The following is a 22,482-nucleotide window of genomic DNA, read 5'->3' on the forward strand; positions in this document are numbered from 1 at the left end:
AATGCTTTTAGTACGAGTTTCTATCTTGAAAGTTAAAGTGGAACTTTTTTTCTTTTAGAGATACAGTGTAGAAACAGACCCTTCGGCCCACTGAGTCTGTGCCGACCAGCGATCACCCCGTACACTAGCACTAAGCTACACACTTGGGACAATTTACAATTTTACCGACGCCAATTACCCTACAAACCTGCATGTGTTTCAAGTGTGGGAGGAAACCAGAGCACCCTGAGATAACCCACATGGTCACAGGGAAAACATGCAAACTCCGTACAGACAGCACCAGTGATCAGGATCAAACCTGGGTCTCTGGCGCTGTAAGGCAGCAACTCTGCCGCTGTACAATGTGCTGCTCCAAACTTAATTTTTAAATTTGTCACAATTGCTGCACGATTAGGGGTTGCAGCTTCATTTTTCTTTAGGCAGATTTCTTTTTTTAATTAATATTTCTTTTATAAGTTATGAATTGTAGGCAAATGTTAGTGAATAACTCCCATCCAATATGCACCTTTTCCCAGTTTGTATGCTCAAATATATCTTTATCATCTAAGATACAGCCACAAAACAAACATGAACCCTTCATAAATGCCTAATAAGGATCAAACATAGAAAAATAGAAACATAGAAAATAGATGCAGGAGGAAGCCATTTGGCCCTTCGAGCCAGCACCACCATTCATTGTAGATGATCAGCCATGATCACAATCAGTAACCTGTGCCTGCCTTCTCCCCATATCCCTTGATTCCACTAGCCCCTAGAGCTCCATGTAACTCTCTTTTAAATTCATTCAGTAATTGGCCTCCACTGCCTTCTGTGGCAGAGAATTCCACAAATTCACAACTCTCAGGGTGAAAAAGTTTCTTCTCACCTCAGTTTTAAATGGCCTCCCCTTTATTCTTAGACTGTATCCCCTGGTTCTGGACTCCCCAACATTGGGAACATTTTTCCTGCATCTAGCTTGTCTAGTCCTTTTATAATTTTATGCGTCTCTATAAGATCCCCTCTCATCCTTCTAAACTCCAGTGAATACAGGCCTAGTCTTTCCAATCTTTCCTCATATGACAGTCCCTCCATCCCAGGGATTAACCTCATGAACCTGCGCTGCACTGCCTCAGTAGCAAGGACGTCCTTGCTCAAATTAGACCAAAACTGCACACAATACTCCAGATGTGGTCTCACCAGGGCCCTATACAACTGCAGAAGGACTTCTTTGCTCCTGTACTCAAATCTTCTCGTTATGAAGGCCAACATGCCAAAAGCTTTCTTCACTGCCTGCTGTACCTGCACGCTTACTTTCAGTGACTGGTGTACAAGGACACCAAGGTCTCTTTGCACTTCCCCTTTACCTAATCTGACACCATTGAGATAATAATCTGCCTCCTTATTTTTGCCGCCAAGGTGGATAACCTCACATTTATCTACATTATACTGCATCTGCCATGCATCTGCCCACTCACTCAACCTGTCCAAGTCACCCTGCAACATCCTAACATCCTCTTCGCAGTTCATACTGCCACCCAGCTTTGTGTCATCCGCAAACTTGCTAGTGTCACTTCTAATTCCATCATCCAAATCATTAATATATTTATTGTAAATAGTTGTGGCCCAAGCACTGAGCCTTGCGGCACTCCACTCTGCCATTCTGAAAAGGACCCGTTTATTCCTACTCTTTGCTTCTTGTCTGCCAATCAATTCTCTATCCATGTCAATACCCTACCCCCAATACCATGTGCTCTATTTTTGCTCACCAACCTCCCGTGTGGTACCTTATCAAAGACTTTCTGAAAGTTTAGATGCACTACATCCACTGGCTCTGCTTCAACCATTTTACTTGTCACATCCTCAAAAAATTCCAGAAGATTAGTCAAGCAGGATTTCCCCTTTATAAATCCATGATGACTTGGACCAATCCTTTTACCGCTATCCAAATGCGCTGTTATTACCTCTTTAATAATTAACTCCAGCATCTTCCCCACTACCGATGTCAGGCTAACTGGTCTATAGTTCCCCGTTTTCTCTCTCCCTCCTTTCTTGAAAAGTGGGATAACATTAGCTACCCTCCAATCCACAGGAACTGATCCTGAATCTATAGAATCTATGGAAAAAGATCACCAATGCGTCCACGATTTCTTGAGCCACTTCCTTGAGTACCCTGGGATGCAGACTATCAGGCCCTGGTGATTTATCAGCCTTCAGTCCCATCAGTCTACCCAAAACTATTTCTCGCCTAATGCATATTTCTTTCAGTTCCTCTGCCCCCCTTGATCCTCTGTCCGCTAGTACATCTGGGAGATTGTTTGTGTCTTCCTTAGTGAAGACAGATCCGAAGTTATTGTTCAACTCTTCCGCCATTTCCTTGTTACCCATAATAATTTCACCCGTTTCTGCCTTCAAGGGACCCACATTTGTCTTTACTAATCTTTTTCTCTTAACATACCTAAAGAAGCTTTTACTGTCCTTCTTTATATTCTTGGCCAGCTTTGCTTCGTACCTCATCTTTTCAGCCCATATTGCCCTTTTTGCTATCTTCTGTTGTCCTTTGAAATATGCCCACTCCTCTGGCTTCCCGCTACTCTTTGCTATCATACATCTTTTCCTTTAGTTTTATTCCATCTCTAACTTCCCTTGTCAGCCATGGTTGCCTCTTACTCCCCTTAGAATCTTTCTTCCTCTTTGGAATGAAATGATCCTGCATCTTCTGGATTATGCCCGTGAAATTCCTGCCATTGCTGTTCCACCATCATTCCTGCTAGGATCCTTTTCCATTCGACCTTGGCCAGCTCCTCTCTCATGCCTTCACAGTCCCCTTTGTTCAACTGCAACACTGACGTTCCTGGTTTAACCTTCTCCCTCTCAAATTGCAGATTAAAACTAATCATATTATGGTCACTCCCTCCAAGGGGTTCCTTTACCTTGAGTTCCCTTATTAAATCTGGTTCATTGGACAACACTAAATCCAGAATTGCCTTCTTCCTGGTAGGCTCTAGTACAAGCTGCTCTAAGAATCCATCTCGGAGGCACTCTCCAAACTCCCTTGCTTGGGGTTGGAAACCTGGAAATTTGGCAAGACATGTTTGGTCCCTGATCCAGTGTAACATATGTTATTTATTTACTATAATGCATCAAGGAAGATCCAGAATCCGTGCTTTATAAATCAAGCTATTTTTTCATACTGTAGTCTTTATGTATTTTAAACTTGTGTCTTAATTCCAATTGAAATTCTGTGGAATACATTTCCTGATGATAATTTATTCTTGGAAAGTAAATTATTTTGCTAAATATACTATCTTGTGGGTTGGCATTAGCTCCAGTTATTTTTAACAAGATACCAACATCTATACAGTGTCACAGTATTCCGCTGTCATTTTCTTAACACACATCACCAAAATTCACAGAGTAACGTCCCATCATACAAAGTGGGAGGAAAGTGGCATTTATTTTGTATGCAGAAGTAACATACAGAATCAAAGCTGCTGCTGAGTTTATAACCATCTTCACACATCTTTAGGAAATTGTGTTGATGGATTCAATTGTTGAGATCATTGAAATCTTTTTATTTCTTCTGCTGGTCGTTTCAAGCCAATTTTCATTTGACAGATAATTCTCCTGTGAGGAATAATAAGCTCTTTGTGTCTATCATATTTACCCTTCTACTTAAATCATCACATCCAATTGCATACCATTGTCACCTGCTCCTTTCAATAATAATCTTACAGTTTTATAACAGAGGAATCCACATTGGATGGCATTGGAAAACATGCAATGGGGTCTTAATAGCAGATGCATGATAACTCAGCATTGCCATATAATCTGCATTTCCTTTTTATTATATTCCTTATTATACATGTTGTTTCAACATCCATTCAAGTTTAATTCATTAATGCCATACCATGGGCTCAAGTTTGTGTGAGGCTAGTGACATTTGATGCTAGCTGGCATTTACCAAACTCATGTTTGTTCCACCTAAAGGAAATGTGTGAATTACCTTCAACTTCTGAGAAAGGTTATTCTCTGGGTTTTGGAAGGATTAGAACAAGATATGGCAGAAAACAAGCATCTCACATAACTCTGCATGAAATAAAGTTTCAAACAAGGGACCCAGAAAGCCACCCTCAATCCCAGGACCCAGAAAGCCACCCTCGTTCACAGGCCACAGCATAGGCCACAGCATATTGAAACTGAAGTAAGTGCCAGGAATTAAATCCAAGTGACATGGGTTCAGTTCCTGACGATATGTAATAAATTCACTAGGACCTCTATTTCTTCAGCAGTTTGAGGAGATTTGGCATGTCGCTTAATGCTCTATCGAACCTCTACAAGTGTATGCTGGAAACATACTGACTGGTTGCATCACAGCCTGCTTTGGCAATTTGAACACTCAGGAATAAAGGGACTGCAAACATTCCCCTTTTCACCAAGGGTATCAACCTCTGCACCATTTGAAAGATTAACAGGATGCACTACCTCAAAAAGCCAACTAATGTCATCAATCTAACCATTGATTTCAACAAGACCAAGGAGTTGATAGTTGACAATAGAAAGGGAAAACTGAGGTTCCAGAAAACTTTCTTCAGTGACATATTGGCAGTGGAGAGAGTCAATAACGTCAACTTCCTGGCCATGCATATCTCCAAAGATCTGTCCTGGGCTCAGCACATTGATGCAATCATAAACAAAGCCCAGAAATGTCCCTGCCTCATTAGGAGCTTCAGGAGATTTGGTATATTGATGAATACTCTCTTGAAGTTCTGAACATGTATGGTAGAGATTATATTAACAGGTTTCATCATGACCCGGTTTGGCAACTTGAAGGCCCAGGAATAAGGAGATTACAGAGAGTGGTAGACACTGTTCAGCCCATTGCCATTTATGACCTCCCCACAATAGATCTATAGGAAGCACTACCTCAAATAGGCAGCCAAAATCATCGAAGACCGATATCACCCTGGGCATGCTCTCATTTCACTTACCACCGGAAAGAAGCTATAGGAGTAAAAAATTCATGACCACCAGGTTCAAAGATAGCTTCTTCCCAACACCCATCAGGCTCTTTAATACTGCACCACACTAACCTCAACTATGAACTTCTGTGGACTATCCTTGATTGCACTAAGGACTTTAGGTTTTCTTTGCACAGGTATTGTGGATTCATGTATTGAATTTTTGTTTGTTTTACATTACTTATATGTATTGTGTTTACATGCCTATTTTGTTGTTGTAAGTAAGAATGTCATTGTTCTGTTATTAGTACATTTGACAATTGATAATTTATTGTATATTTATTGTATATGTATTGTGTTTAATGAAATTCTTTGTGTTTAAGAATTTCATTGTTCTGGTCCATGTGACAATTAAAAACTCTTGACTTGATTTGTTCTAATAATAATTAAAAACTTTGTTTGTATGCTATACGTTTAAATGATACCATGCACGAGTACATTCAAATCACACACATGTGATGAATTGTTAAAAGTTATCAGCTTGGGAAGGTTGCTGGAATATATCACAAACTTAGAGACGCTTTTTCAAGTTCGCTCCAAAAGGGTGTGTAGAGCTCACTGACTGCGTAAGAATTTTACCCCCATTTGCAAAGCATTGAAATGTATTCAGTGATTAAATGCAATTTTACTGAAAATGTAGATTCAGCAATATTAGGGCGCCAACATAAGGTCTCCCTCTCACCCTCTAGTGGCTAGAAAATGGAGGCCGAATGTCAGGCAAGAAAGAGACATTGTGTGAGCAACTCAGAGTTTAGGCATTGACTAGTAGGACTTTCTGGCCATGTTTGTAGACTCGTTAAATGTTCAGTGAATAGGACTTTTCATTAACAGGCCACACAGGTCTGCATCTCGGCTGAACATGGATAGGTGACATTTTGGGTCTGGGCCCTTCTTTAGACTGCTGGAAGAACTACCCAGACCTCACAAGACCTCTCATAGAATTAGTATGGTTCTATGTTTTTTCCTGAAGACCTTATAGCAAGGTGGATACTGTGGATTATCTGCTGCACCATTCAGAAGCCCGGAATGTTTCCATATCCTGTGTATGCGTTATCTTATTCAAGATTCAAGATTCAAGATAGCTTTATTTGTCATCCAATATTGGACGAAATTCAGTCACCCACAGTCCAACAATAAAAGCATTAAATAGGCATTAAAATTACACAACCCCCAAAACACACAAAATAAACATCCATCAAGAAAACATCCATCACAGTGAGTCTCCTCCAGTCCTCTCCTCACTGTGATGGAAGGCCACAATGTCTTTCCCTTCTCCTGCTGTCCTCTCCCGCGGTCAGGTTGTTGTGGTTGCAGGCCGCGCCGGACGGTCCACAGTGGGCCGGCCCAAGGCGAGTCACAGCCGCTCCCGCAGCCTCCGAAGACGGCCGGCTCTGCCGATGATAAGTCCGATCCGGGCGGGCGAACACGCTGCTGCTGTTGCTGCACATCGGGGCGGTCGTGGCTCCCGACATTGAAGCCCCCGCCCAGCAGAGAAACATCCCGCGGCCTATCTTAGGCCGCGCCGGATGGTGAAATGTCCGCGACCCAAGCCCCGCGATCCGGTGCGGTTGAACACGCTGCCGCTGCCGGAGCTCCCGATGTCGGCATCCATGCGGCCCGAGCCTAAGGCGAGTCGCAGCCGCTCCCGCAGCCTCCGAGGACGGCCGGCTCCGGTGACGGTAAGTCCGATCCGCGGACTCTGCGAACCAGAGCCCTGGAGGCCGCCAGCTCCAGGAGTTGGGCCGATGGTAGGCCGCAGCAGGAACGGAGACAACAGCCAGAAAACAAAGGTTGGGTCTCCGTTCGGAAGGGACACATATTTACAATTTTACAGTTCCCCCCCTCCCCCCCACATACACACATAGTACACAAACACATAAACACCACATCACAACTACAATTAAGACCAAAAAAACCCAACAAAAACACAAAGACAAATGGACCGCAGGTAAGCCGCAGTAATCAAATTCAGCTCTTCTTGAGCAGAATCTTCTGCCAGTTCCTGAATGTAGACATGGCTACATACAGTGGAGACACAAGAGATGGCAAATTGTGGAATCTTGAGCAAAAAACAAAATGCTGGGGGAACTCAGCAGACCAAGCAGCATCCGTAGAAGAAAATAGACAGAGGATGTTTCATGTCAGAACCTTTCTTCATTCTGATGCACCTAGTTCCCACTATCCCACTCTTCAATTAGAAAACCAGACCCAGTTGTTTGAAAGTCATATACCTATAGATTACAAATGTAATTGAAATCAAATCAACATCCATAATAAACAGTTGATTACACAGACAATTCCATGCTCTTTTGTATCTCTTATCCTTATTCTCCCACGTGAAACATCGTATTTTATTTGAAACACAAAGTGCTGTGATAACTCCGCGAGTATGTGGAGGGAAAAGACAGGCGACGTTTCGATGGGACCCTTGTTTAGTCTGAAGAAGAGTTCCGATCCGAAACCTCGCCTATCCATTCCCTCCACAGATGCTGCCTGACTATTTAGGTTACTCCAATACTGTAGTAACTCCAGCATTTTGTGAATAAATCGATTTGTACCAGCATCTGCAGTTATTTTCTTATACTCCAATACTGTGTTTTACTCAAGTTTCCAGCATCTACAATTCCTTGTTTCTATTTTATTTCATGCTAATGTTGCAATTATTCAGTGATGCATTTTAAATTGCACAATTCTGTTCTTCCATTACTATCATTATGTTAGTAGTTTATTTATTTGCCTGTTAAAACATATTCCAAGTTTTTAAAAAAACTTTCATTGTGGCAAGCTATTATTTTACCATTTTATTTCTTCAATCATTCATTTTCAGGCACTCAAGTCAGAGAGGGTGAAAATTATAATTACAGCTGCGGTGGTAGAAGGGCAGACAACTTGAACATCATGTGTTCTGGAGGAGGAGGAGGAGCTGTTGAATTGTACCTATTTTTAGTTGTAAAGTGAATCAAGGGATATGTGGTTGTGCAACAAAAAGAGCAAGCATTTAGTGGTTACCTTTGAGATTGATTTTTAAGCCAGTCTCACCACTTTGACCATTTCAAATCAAAAAAGATATTTTCCAATATAAGATACAAATGCATAAGATAGAAGAAACTTGAGGATAGAGAATTATTACAATTCAATCTGCTGTCCACTGTATTTGCGATTTTCATAAAACATTTTTGAATGGTTCAGCACAAGAACAGGTCCTTTGGACCAAAATATCTGTGAAGAACACAATGTCAAGACCAACCCTTATCTGCCTGCACATAATCCATATCCCTCCATTCCCTGCATAGCCATATACCGATCCAAAAGTCTCATAAATTCCACTGTCATATCTGCCTCAACCATTACCCTTGGCAGCATGTTCCTGGCACTCATCACTAGGGTTGCCAACTGTCCTGTATTAGCCAGGACATCCTGTATTTTGGGCTACCCACCTTGTCCCGTATTAGGACCGGGGGGGCACTGTAGGCCCGGACGCTGTAGGCCCGGACGGAGGAGGTAGAAAAAAACTGCAGATGCTGGTTAAAATCTGTGCCTACCTTCCGGACAGTGTAGGTCGAACAGTATAGGTCCGGAGGCCCGGGCACCGCCTAACGGAGGTTGCGTACCAACCCGCTTCCCGGCCCGGGCGGCCGCCATTGGTGGAGTGGGAGCATGTGGCCGCTGGCTGGGTGAGGTCATGTGGGCTACGGGGCGGTGACGTCACCTTGTCTCGTATTTGGCAGTGCTATAGTTGGCACCCCTACTCACCACCCTCTGTGTAAAAAAACTTATCCCGCACATCTTTAAATTTTTCTCCTCTCACCTTAAAGCTATGCCCTCTAGTATTTGATTTTCCCATTCTGGGAAAAAGATTCTGTTTACTCTATCTATGCCTCTTTTAATTTTATATACTTCTATCAGGTCTCCGTGCAACCTCCGGTTATCCAGAGAAAACAATCCAAATCTGTCCAACCTCTCCCTGGAGAATACCCCCTAACCCGGGCATCATTCCGGTAAATCTCCTCTGCATCCTTTCCAAAGCCTCTACATCCTCCTGTATTGGGGCAACCAGAACTGCATGCAATTCCCCAAATGCTGTCTAACCAATGTCCTATAATGCTGTACCATGACTTCCTGACTCTTATACTCAATGCCCTTACCTATGAAAGCAAACATACAGTAACATATGCTTATACGGCTTCATTATCACTATCTATTTGTGTTGCACTTTCAGGGAATTATGGGCTTGAGCCCCAAGATCCCTCTGTGCATGAATTCTCATTTTCAATTATCATTATGAGTAAAAATACAGCCATTTTTTCCGGAGTTTTCTTTATCAAACTATATGTAATTGAATGTATAAATCCTATGTATGAATTTCTAGCTCACCAACTCTTGACAAGAATTACTTGTAAGTTTTACTTGCAATTAATTACTTGTAAGTTTTACTTACAATCTCTCTCTTGAGCATCCCAAACCAATTTGAAATAACTATTGTTTTGATTGTACCATATTACTTGATAAAAGTTGCAAACGTGGAGCCTTTTTATTTTGCAACAAAGCAGAGAATACTGTGCAGATCAGGCAGCATTTGTGGGAAGGGAAACATGTTTCTGGTGAAGGACTCTTCATCAAAAATGGGACCGTGAGAAGACATGCATGTTTTAAGATGCAGAGAGTGGAATACGGAAAGAAAGGGAATGTTTGTAAATGAAGTAGACCAAATTTGTCAAGATAACAATTATTTTAAAGCACAAAGTTTGAACTAATACAGTGATATAGAGGAGGTGCAGTTGAGAACTCGGTTGACGATGAAAGAGAATGGAATTCCTTTCTCCCAGTTTCTCCATCTCCATTGTATCTGCTCTGATAAAGAGACTTTCTTCCCTTAAAATGTATTCCTTTTTCCTAACTAATCCTTCCCTCTACCATAATTGTCAGGGTTCTTAACTGTGTCTCCTTTATTTCCTGCATTGGTACTATCCCCTTTTCTCCAAGTGAAAGCAAGAGCGGGAGTCCCATTGTCCTCACCTTCTACCTCAATAGTCTTCACAATCAGTGCATCGTCCTCATAATTTCCTCATCACTTCCAATAGGATATAACTACGAGCCATTTCTTCCCCTCCCATCACTTTTCAGAATTCTTAAGGAACCTCTCCTTGGACCCTGACTCCTTGACTCCCTGGTCTAGTTCTTCATTCTTCACCAACCCCTCATCTCCTCAGGGTACTTTCCTTTGCTGCCATGGGTGACACCGCAGTTACCTTTTACCTCTTCTCCTTCCACCATCCAGTGACCCAAACAGCCCTTCCAGATGAATCAGCAATTCATTAGCACTTCTTTCACTAGTTCTCAAAGTGTGGTCTTCTCCACATCTGAGAACCAAATACAGACTGGCTGATTGCTTTGAGGATCAGTTCCCTTCAGTTGGCAGGGTTGATCCTGAGCTTCAGCTCACCTGACACTTTAATTTTCTGTCCCAGTCCAACACTGACTCGTCTGTCTTCAGCTTCCTATATTGCTCCACAATGCCCAGTCTGAGGTCCAGAGAGTAGCACCTGATTTTCTAACTAGGCACACAACCACAAATGAGACAATATCAACATCATTTTGACGTATCATTTTGTTCCAATTGACAGTGTTTAAACATAAAAACATAGAAACATAGAAAACAGGTGCAGGAGTAGGCCATTTGGCCCTTCGAGCCTGCACCACCATTCAATATGATCATGGTTGATCATCCAAAATCAGTACTCCTTTCCTGCTTTCCGTTGATTCCGTTAGCCCGAAGAGATATATCTAACGTGACTGTTACCTTGACAACATTGTTGTGCACCTTTGCACAGACATTCCCTTTATTTACTCCAGCTTCCTACAGCTGTTGGGCCTTTCGTTCAAAATATCAACCTTGTTTCACTCTTTACAGACACTGCTTGGCCTATTGGGTGGCTCCAGCATTTTCCCTTTTCTTTTAGATTTCCAGTAGGTGCTTTTTTTTGGACTGGAGTTTTACTTCATTTTGACATTATAAAAACGTGTGTAATGTCCCCAGGTGCATAAAAATGTGATTCCATTTTAAAGGAACTTTCCACATGTCATGGAAATAGCTCCTTAAATTAATACAATTCAACGAATGAAGTCCCAGCGGGACAAATTAGGGCTTATACAAAATATGTAGCAAAAGACAAATCTGAACGATCATATAAAAATAGTTTTGTGCTCCAGGTAAAGTGGTTTGATCCTACCTCGTGTGCATCCATCTGAGGAACACTGGCCTGTAAAGATCTCCTTAATGAAAATAATAAAGGAAAGTGGAGGATTACTGAAGCCAGATAACCTGAGAGGCGGGACAAATGGTAACCAGTGGATTGGTTGGAGCATTCAAATTGGCTAATCGAGCAGATAATAAAAAGAAGGCAAGGTGCAGTGGAGTGGCCTCTTGGGGTGGGGACAATGGCTGTGTGGAGGGCGATGGCTGTGTGGAGGGCAATGGCTGTGTGGAGGGCAATGGCTGTGTGGAGGGCAAGTGCTGTGTGGAGGGCAAGTGCTGTGTGGAGGGCAAGTGCAGATCTTTGGCTCTGGAGCCTTAAGTCCTGCCTGAAGGTCAAATGTGTGTCTTTGGATCTGGAGTATTTGGCGAGCAGGCTGAGGCAAGAAGGCTCATACAGAGGCAGGTAGGAGAATAAAGTAGAGGCTGCTCTTGTGTGTGAGCCTTGTGATTTTCTTTCTTTCTTGGTTCAGTGCACTGGTGATGGCAGGTAAGTTGGTACAATGCTCCTCCTGTTGGCTGTGGGGAGTCGGGGAAACTGCTGGTGTCCCTGATGGGAACCCACCTGTGGGAATTGTATCCAGGTGCAGATCCTTAAAGACTATGTTAGGGAATGGGAGCTGCAGCTGGAAGACCTTGGGACCATCTGGGGGAATGAGAGCTACTTGGATAAGGCGCATAGCGAGGTGGTCATGCCCAAGGTCCAGGAAGAGAGAAGGTGAGTGACCATGAGGAAGGGAAATAGACAGGGAGTGCAGGTGGCCCCTGTGGCCACCCCTGTTCAAAACAGGTGTACCCTTTTGGATGCTGTCGGGGGGGATGGGGGGGGAGTGGATGCTGTCGGGGGGGGGGGTGACACATCAGGTTGAGCAGTGGTACCAGGCAGGGCTATGGCACTGAGCCTGTCACTGAGGCAAGGTAATTTACAGGAAAGGTAATGTCAGGCAGAGCTATAGTGGTGGGAGACTCTTTGGGTAGGAGCACAGATAGGAGATTCTGTGACGATTCAGACTGAAGAAGGGTCTCGACCCGAAACGTCACCCATTCCTTCTCTCCTGAGATGCTGCCTGACCCGCTAAGTTACTCCAGCTTTTTGTGATGGATTTTCATATACACTTTGATACATCTCTGCCTTTCTCGCCCACCAAATCTCATCTCCCTGTTCATTACTCCCGCTACATAAACTCATTGACTGCCAGTAAGTTCTCCGAGGCTCTCATAGCTGCCCCCAACATCTGCACTGTCGAGGCTTCTCCCCCCCCCCCCCAAATCAGCACTGAGGATCTCATCTCTTTATTTAATACCACTTGTTCTTCCATCCTGGATTCTGTTGCTCCTCTTAAAATGAAAAAGCCTAAGCCCAAAGGTCGGCCTTGGCTCAATGACACCACCAGAGCCCTAAGAAGGGAGTGCAGAAAATCAGAACGGAGGTGGAAATGTGACAAGCTTCAAATTTCCTTCGAAATTCTGAGAAACAATCTTCTCAAATACCAGGAAGCAGTAAAGTCTGCGAGAGCACAATACTTTTCCGACCTTATTTCCTTAAGGTCCTATTTAGCACTATTACCTCTGTCATATGTCCCGCCCCCGGTATCAGAGTTGAGTCCCCTGCTAAATGCGAAGAATTCTCTACATTTTTCACTAGCAAAGTGGAGAACATTAGAACAAATATTTCCCCTACCACCCGTGACCTAGCTGTCTCACTGGTCTGTTCATCTAAATTGGACTGTTTCCAACCCGTCACTCTATCCTCCCTTGCAAAGCTTGTCTCCACTATGAAACCTGCAACCTGCCCCCTTGACGCTGTCCCCACTGCCCTTCTGAAGGATGTCATTGCAATAGCCGGTCCCAGCATCCTCTCTATCATCAACAGTTCTCTGGCCACTGGCACTGTTCCAACCTGTTTCAAGCATGTGGTGGTCCAGCCCCTCCTGAAAAAATCTAACCTAGACCCCACCTTGCCTAGCAACTACAGACCTATTTCCAAACTGCCATTCCTGTGAAAAGTCTAAATCAACTACTGCCTTACCTACACCAAAATATCACCCTGGAAAGTTTCCAGTCAGGTTTCAGGGCCCACCACAGCACAGAGTCTGCCTTGTTGAAGGTACACAACGACCTGCTTCTCGCCATCGACACCGGCGACTGTGCAATCTTGATCCTTCTCGACCTCAGTGCAGCGTTTGATACAGTGGACCACACCATCCTGATTGACCGTCTCCGGTATGGGGTTGGCGTTGATGGCACTGCCCTGAGCTGGTTCGTTTCCTACCTCAAAAATAGGAGTTTCTCCATCAACATAGGCAATTATTCCTCTTCCCCAGCTAGCCTCTCCTGCGGGGTTCCACAAGGCTCCATCCTAGGCCCCATTCTCTTCTCTGTACATGCTCCCCCTCGGCCAAATCATTCAAAGGCACGACATTTCTTTCCACTGCTATGCGGATGACACACAGCTTTATCTCTCCCTGAAACCCAACAACTGGTCAGATTTAATCAGCCTCATGCACTGCCTAACAAGTTGTCTTAAAGGCTTGGATAGAGTGGATGTGAAGAGGATGTTTCCACTAATGGGAGAGTCTAGGACTAGAGGTCATAGCTGCAGACTTAAAGGACATTCCTTTAGGAAGGAGTTGAGGAGGAATTTCTTTAGTCAGAGGGTGGTGAATCTATGGAATTCTTTGCCACAGAAGGCTGTGGAGGCTGTCAATGGATATTTCTAAGGCATAGACAGATTCTTCATTAGTACAAGTGTCAGAGGGTATGGGGAGAAGGCAGGAAAATGGAGTTAGGAAGAAGATATAGATCAGCCATGATTGAATGGTGGAGTAGACTTGATAGGCTTAATGGCCTAATTCTGCTCCTATCACTTATGACCTTATGGCACTGCAGAGAATGATGATTTCTGAATGACTTTTGCTTGTGGAATGACTGAGTAGCTGAAGGGACTTGACACTGACAATACTGAAAAAAATGTAAGCCCTCCCAGGGAATCTGGAACTAAGAAACATGTTTTTAGAATAGGGTGTTGCTCATTTAAGTTTGAGCTAAGGAGGCATTTTTTCTTCCCAAGGATTGTAGATATTTGAGGGTAGTGGTTGAAATAAACATCCTTTTGGAGTAAAGGGTGATTGTAGTATCCATGTTGATACAATTAAAACAAAAACATACTGGATAAATGCAAGGAGATTAAAACTATTTCCTGGAACTCAGGCTATAAACATTAGAAAATACTTTCTAATGACTGAATTTCTAATGAGTCTGAAGAAGGGTCTCAACTCGAAACATCACCCATTCCTTCTCTCCAGAGATGCTGTCGGTCCCGCTGAGTTACTCCAGCATTTTTTGTCTATCTTCAATTTAAACCAGCACCTGCAGTTCCTTCATACACAGAAAGTAGTTTATGCATGTAACATGTGTAAATGTCTGCAAAGGTTAGGACCACTCATGCCATTGGTGAAAATTGCAGAGAGTTGTATTTTTTATATAGCTGCATACAACACACAGTTTACTAATCTGCAAAATTTTAACTCTTCAGCACCAGAGGAGATTCTTTACCACCCATAATTCCCATGACTTAGAAGGAGTCTATTCAGCTTATCGAGCACATGCCAACTCTTAGTGCATTCCCATCAATTCCAGTTCAAAAAGGTAACTGATTACCACTCTCACACCAATTCAGGAAGAATATTGAATGTCAGCAGTCCGCACATCTGTTGTGGAGTAACAAATTATTCACGTAATTGAATGCAACAGGCACGTATTTGTTTGATCGATCTTTCACCTATAGACTGAATGGAGAAGAATTCTCAGGCACACAAATCTAAAACCCCAAAGCTCTCAGGTTAGCCAAGACTGTGACTGTCATTATTGGGATCTGGGATTCCAAGATGGTGATCACTATTGGTGACCTGGTATTTTTTTGTTTTGGCCTGTTGTAAACGTATCCTCAGAAGGGTCAGTGGAATATGGTCTTGTAACTTGGGAAACCAACTTCATCTCCTCACCTAATATTTCACGGTTGAAGGTGTTAATTGTTTCTTGCAGACAAACTCAGTTGATGTGGGTACCACAGAGTATGACTTGCCTAGAGACAAACAAGTAAGCTTCTGTCTTACATGATGCATATTAATCTGGTGCCACTAGTTCCTTGGTCTGTAGGACTCCACAGTATATCCCATGAATGTTACAAAATGTACAAAATATATCTTTGTAAATCATTAGAAAAATTGACGAGGCATGCATAAAATCTTTTTTTGTAAACTCCGTGCAAACATTTGTACAGGTGGATGTTATAACTGAAAGCATTTACTCTCCCTTAGCGCTAATGGTAATTAATTAGTGAAGTTTAGGAGAATTCATAGGAACCCATCATCAAAGCTCAAATATTCCTCTCTTGGTCAACACTGTTTTTATTGAGGTCGAGGATTTCAATTTACAGAAGGTGTTCACTTATTGATCTCGAGAACCAACTGAAATGGAAAGCAGAAGAAGGTGTAATAGCCACGTTAATCAATATTACCTGACTTAAGTTACTTCCCAATTTAAAAATGACTCAGCACAACAAAGTACTGAGGTCATTGTCTTCATAATTCTCTTGTACATTCCTCTTTAAAGTATTGTCCCTGGAACTTCATCTTTGCCTGACTTATAAATTGATTATTTGTTTAGTTTTTCCTCATGGCATCCTTTTATGTCATGAGAAAATATGTGGTGAAGAATCTCCCCTGCTGCTAAAGGTACATCATCCATAAAATGTTTTTTTTCTTGTTGTAATTTTCCATTTCCTGTTTGCAGTTATACATGAGCATTACGACATGTAATTGCAGTGTGCCAATACTAATTAATTCAAACATCCTTGCCTGAATTATTCCTGGACTTATTACTTTTGATTTGAAATGTTTCTTGCATAGTTCTTTGACAAGCTACTTAACATGTGGCAGACTGCAGTTTTCCCAGGAAACTGATTATAATAATAATAATAATAATGTATTTTATTTATATAGCGCTTTTCATATACTCAAAGACGCTTTACAGAGATTTAGAGAACATAGGGAAATTAATAAATAGATAAATAAGTAAATAAATAAGACTAGCTGAATACCTTGTCTGTGCAGTTATAATCTAATTTAATAAACAAATTATCCTGACAGGCACTGAACAGGCTCTGTACCTGTCTCATCAGATTCTTTTTGGCATTAAAGGTTTCCTATTATGAGATACTTAAATAATAAGATGTTAGAGTGTATATTTGTATCTGAACAGGACGGCAGCAGTAGAATCGTGGGTTAGGTGTTTGTATCCAGGAAACTATCTAGTAAACTATACATTTAGTTTGTATCTAGAACCTAGAATACATTGCCTGAGTTGTTTTTTTACTTAACAATAGGTTTTTACTGCATAATCACAGTTACAAAGTATGGCATAGATCAAAACGGCCGTGCAGTTTCCAAAAGTCAATTATCAAATGACAACATTATCATCCATATCAACGACACACACCAGGCCATGTGGCGACCAACATTCAAGGAAGGCTGCCTAAGTCCCCGTGAACACCGCGTGCCTACTCCCCAGGGCCTAGCAGCATGGACTTGGGCCTGGAAGAGGGTCAGCCAGTCAACTCGGGCAGCTGCCTGCAGCCTTCTCCCTTGAATGACCATCTTGGCCAGGCCCAGGAGCAAACCGACTAGGAGATTGCTTATTTACGTTGGTGTGATAGGTATTCTCACAACATGTAATTAGTATCGAGACAAACACTTAAATTACATATGCACAGAAGGCTACAAATTGAGTGATGTCAAGTGGGTTGAGTATAAATGGGCTTTTGGATGCTGTGCTGGAGGAGTTATGGGGAAAGTGGAAAGTAGGGAAGATAACATTTAATTGGCCGGGAGATGCTGATGGACTGTGCAGGTCGGAACTACAGATGTTGATTTAAACCGAAGATAGACCTAAAAAGCTGGGGCGACTAAGCTGTTTCGAGTTGAGAAGGGTCTGAAGATTGAAGTCTTAAATGCTGATGGAATCCTGCCAGACATATTCTTTAAAAGATTGTGGGAACTGATATCTGAAGAACAATGTCTGAAATCAAGTCCCATCATACCAGATGAACGCCACGAGGTCCAATGAATACACAAAAGTGGTCAAGATTAGAGAATGTATTTTCAATTGCCATAGCCTATCAACTGCAGTGATAACCACAGACTACTTTAAAAATCAGCACACCCCTTCAATCAGACATCAATCTTTGTCAATAAAGACTCGTAACCATCATTTATGTGTACCATTACTCCTCTCAAAGGTTTCACTGCTGCAAGCCAAAATCTATATTCAAATATGACAGTCGAATCATCCAGCAGATTGCACAGTATTTAGTGATGCATTTTCTTTTTCTTTCAAGACTCGGTAATGCAAAACTCGAGGCAGCAGAAGCCATTCAGAGGAAGAGAAATCTACTTTCCCACAGAAGACATTGTTCTGTCACTACTGATCCTGTAAACAGATGCTGAACTGAAATCATTGAAGGTGAAATCATCCTTAAATCTTATTCTCATATCAAAAGCATCCGAGCACTCCTTACATTTACAAGCAGCAGATGATGCAAGCGACTGCCTCCAACATTCATCCCATCCACGTGTCATCGATTTAACATTGATAGCTGCACCTACAGATGCTTGCACCTACCATGAAATGTTCTACCTCTTTAAACCCCTCCTCATTGATTCACCTCTTAATGTCCTGGCATAATACTTATTTCTTTGGCTCACCACTCATTAATTAGTTCATAGGTTCATGAGTGATAGGAGCAGAATTGGGCCATTTGGCCCATCAAGTCTACTCCGCCATTCAATCTCGGCTGACCTGCCTTTCCTTATCTTAACCCCATCAGGCCACAGCTGGAGTACTGTGTGCATACAGGAAGGTTGCAATTGCACTGGAGATGTACCAAGATGTTGCTGGGATGGAACATTTCAGTCAGGAGAGTGGCACAGCTGCACAGCAGTAGAGCCGTTGCCTCGCAGCGCCAGGGACCGGGGTTCAATCCTGACCAAGGGTGCTGTTTGTGCAGGTTTTCTCCCACATTCCAAACATGTGCATGTTTGTAGGTTAATTGGCTTCTGCAAATTGCACTTACTATGTAGGAAATAGAAGTGTATGTCATGGTGTATGAGAAATCGATGTAGGTGTGGGCTCGGTGGGCTGAAGAGCCTGTTTTCAAGCTGTATCTAGACTAAACTAAACTGAAAGACAGGATAGGCCAGGTTTATTTTCCTTGGAGCAAGGTGGGCTGAGGGGGGAACCTAAAATAGAGGAGTATACAAAGTACCCCTCTATTTTGTATAGAGGGTATTCCTACCCTCATAGCGGGGTAGAAATATTTTCCCATCGCAGAGGAGTCTAAAACTAGAGGGCAGATATTTAAGGTAAGGGTCAGAGGTTTAGCTGGGATATGATAAAGATTTTTTTCCCTCGGAAGAGGGCAGGAATTTAGAGTACCCTGTCTGAGTAGGTGGGCAGACAAGTATTCTCACAACATTTCTATATTACTAGACCAAGTGGACCCGTTGGGCCCAAACCACTCCTGCATTGGTGCAGCACCCTCTCCTCCCCCCTCCCTCTTTTAAACTTTAAAATGTGAATAACTTTAAAAATATAACACCAATTTCACCAATATAACACCTCTTCCATAGGACCACGGGACGACGGTGAGTAAAGTGGGACAAAAGTTGTCCCGCTATCGTGCACCGTTTTGGCTGTAGTTTAGGAACAAGTGAACAAACGAAAGTTTTAGTATATAGATATAGACAAACTCTTGAAACACCAACGCATGGCAAGCGACAGACTGAGTATTCCAAATGGGAAGAACATAAGTGAGTAGTTGATGATAGACGTGGACATTCATGTTTCTTTACTGTTTGACGCTATGATTTTATTTCTGCCTGATTGTGCTCAGGGACGTACTTTGGTATGTTTAAGAGCATTGGTATGAAAATGTTGATTTTATTTCCCCCAAGTTCATGAGAAATAAAACTAATTCCAATACCCATGCTGTTGTGCTAGCTACAATTTGGTAAACAGTTTCAGATCAGGAATTAAACAATATTCTTTCAGTCTCTGCAGCCCAAGTTACAGACAATGGGCTATAAAATTTCAATGTCAGGCAGAAGATAGACACATAAAATGCTGGAGTAACTCAGCGGGGCAGGCAACATTTCTGGAGAGAAGGAATGGGTGATGTTTCGGGTCGAGACCCTTCTTCAGACTGATGTCAGGCACATTGATTAGACCAAAAAAAAGCACTGGAGCATCTGTGGAGGCAGTAGGATTATCGACATTTGGGGATGAATGCAGACCTGAAACATTGATTTTCTCTTTGCCTCCACAGATGCCAGCTGCCCCAGTGATTTATTCTTATTGTTTTATTTTGCTACAGATTATGCCTTCTGCAGCCATTTGTGATTCCATGCTGATTTGGCTCCCTGTTACATATTTAACTACACGCTGTAAAGTGCTGTAGGCACTGGAAATCTGTACATTGCCGTGCATTTGCCATCCGCACCAAAGTTTAAACTTGCTCTTTAAGTTTCACCAAATAAAACGCCCAAGCAGGAATTCCATACTAAATAATTCAAACTAAGAAATTAGCTCTCAGAGTTAATTCAATCAGCTGCCTCATGTTCCAAAACTAATTCATTATCAAATATGCTAAATGTCTGAATCCTTTGTTTCTGATTCTATTGTTGTCAATCAAATAAATACTTTACCTTCCAGACAAGTGATTCAACACATTAATACTATTATTTGAAAAGGTCAATAATGTCAGCAAAAGATGAGCAGTGCAAGAGAAGGATTATTGCCAATTATCATCATTAAATTCACAGAATTAGGGACATTGGTATCTTGATCAATAACAATATTTATGAATCAAATGAGTGGTTATTGTGATATTTTTTAGATGACATTTGCATTCCTTCCCAAGTAGTTTAAATGCATGGAATGCAAAAGAAATATAACCCTTGAAATTCCTTCTCAGCTTTTTTACCTGTGATAAAACAGGCTTGTGTCCCAAGCTTAAAATGTATTTTCGAAATCTGACAGCAATTGCAATCTTACAATGTCAGGATCATCCTGCATCACATTGCACTGTGTTGGTAGAGCTCACTCTAATGTCTTTTCTATTGCAAGATCTCACAGCTGCCAGTTCTTAACCTCATAGCTGCAATCTTAGCAGCAACTCTTAAAAGGGACTCGTCCATAATTTTAATCTCCAACTGTAAATCCTCCAGCTATTGGAGTTTGATGTTGGTCCAGGAATGACTTCGATGGTCGAAGGGAGGAATGTGTGCTCTCTGGGGCTGCTACAGCCCTGGACAGGTGGGGGGAATGGCTTACACATGAGAGGCATACTGTTTGTGCAAGGGTGCCAGTGAAACCCTCCTGTTGGGAGGTTGGCAGGGAGATTACTGCAAAGAGTAATGCTACACTAGTCAATGGATGCCCGCACATTAGGCAAGCCTCCCATGGTAATAAGTCTTTGTGCTTACTCTGCACATTCCTGTGAATAGACAGAAAAGTAGTTGAAGTCTTGTCTCATTCAATATGGAGCAGGAATGGTTTCTGCACAGCAGCAGTGAGCAACACTGGATCAACAGCTGGAATAATCCTGACTCTAGGATTCAGAGAGTAGCCAGGCCTATAACCTCCATTGGCACATCAGATCAGGATTATGCGTGAAGCTGCATTAGAGAAGATCACTGCCCAATGAGGTCTATTTTGGCAAAGCTAAGCTTGTTTTAGATTTAGCTTCACAGAGATCTCTGCAAATGCTAAGAATAAGAACTTTTGAGAGGTCCTTCTATGCTTCCTGTCCCTTGGTTGCCTGTGTCATCTGTCACCAGTAACCCTTGGCCAAGCCACCCAAAATAAAAAGCATTTGGTGTAGATAAATCCTCATTGGAAGACATTCTTGATTGCAGGAAAGTCACTGAAGGTGCAACAAAGACTCAATGTTAAATGGATCTGAAGAAGGGTCTCGACCCTAAACTTCACCCATTCCTTCTCTCCAGAGATGCTGTCTGTCCCGCTGTCTGTCCAGCTTTTTGTGTCTTTCTTCAGTTTAAACCAGCATCTGCAGTTCCTTCTTACACAGTAATGATTCCATGGTGCTTTTATTGTCTCATATGCAAACACACAGTGAAATTCTGTGATGAGTAGGCAATGAAGCTGCAGAGTTTTATGGAACAGGCCAGCAAGGAATGCTGATTGAGTGTTGGTCCTTTGAATAGCACAATATATGGAGAAGTTCATAAATCTTGGTTATTCTACAATAAAATTAGAACTATCATACAACCTGCAAGAGTTTGCAAACCGAATTATGTTTTCAGGATGAATAAAGATCCCACCATACAGCCATACTAAGTGAAAAGCAACAAGAGACACAACCACATAAAAGTTAACATAAACATCCATCACAGTGGATTCCACATTCCTCACTGTGATGGAAGGCAATAAAGTTCAAGCTTCTTCCTCTTTGTTCTCCCGCGATCGGGGCAGTCAAACCATCTACAGTCGGGGCGATCAAAGCCCCTGCAGCCGACGATCGAAGCCCCCATCGGGGTGATCAAAGCTCCCGCATCGGGGTGGTTGGAACTCTCTCCGTGGCATGGAGCTCCCGAGTCGGCCTCTTCTTACCAGAGACCGCGGGCTTCATGATGTTAAAGTCCGCATGCCCCTCGGTTGGAGCTTCGATCCCCGACAAAGGGATCACAAGCTCCGCGATGTTAAAATCTCGCAGACTTTACGGCTTGGAGCGCCCGTCGGTCTCCAGTAAAGGCCACCAACTCCACGATGTTAGAGATACAATATGGAAAAAAATCGCATCTCCGTCGAGGTAAGAGATTGAAAAATAAGTTTCCCCCAACTCTTCCCCCCCCCCCACCCCCCCCACATAAAACAAACCAAGGAACAGGCGAGGCAGCCACTGCTGGTGGTGCCACCTGGTGTTAACTGCAGGTAGGTTCAAGAACAGCTTTTTCCCAGCAGCCATCAGGCTGTAGAACATTGCACAACACTAACCACTACCTCAGCAACTGTGATCGACTGTGGACTTTGTTATGGTTGCATTACATACTTAGGTTTTACACTATTATGGACTGGTCACCTAGTGTTCCCGATCATAAATTTGCTATTATTGACGATTACATATTTATTTGTGTGGTATTATGTTAAAAGAGA

Source organism: Rhinoraja longicauda, chromosome 9 (assembly GCF_053455715.1).
Source record: "Rhinoraja longicauda isolate Sanriku21f chromosome 9, sRhiLon1.1, whole genome shotgun sequence".
NCBI classification, from domain to species: domain Eukaryota; kingdom Metazoa; phylum Chordata; class Chondrichthyes; order Rajiformes; family Arhynchobatidae; genus Rhinoraja; species Rhinoraja longicauda.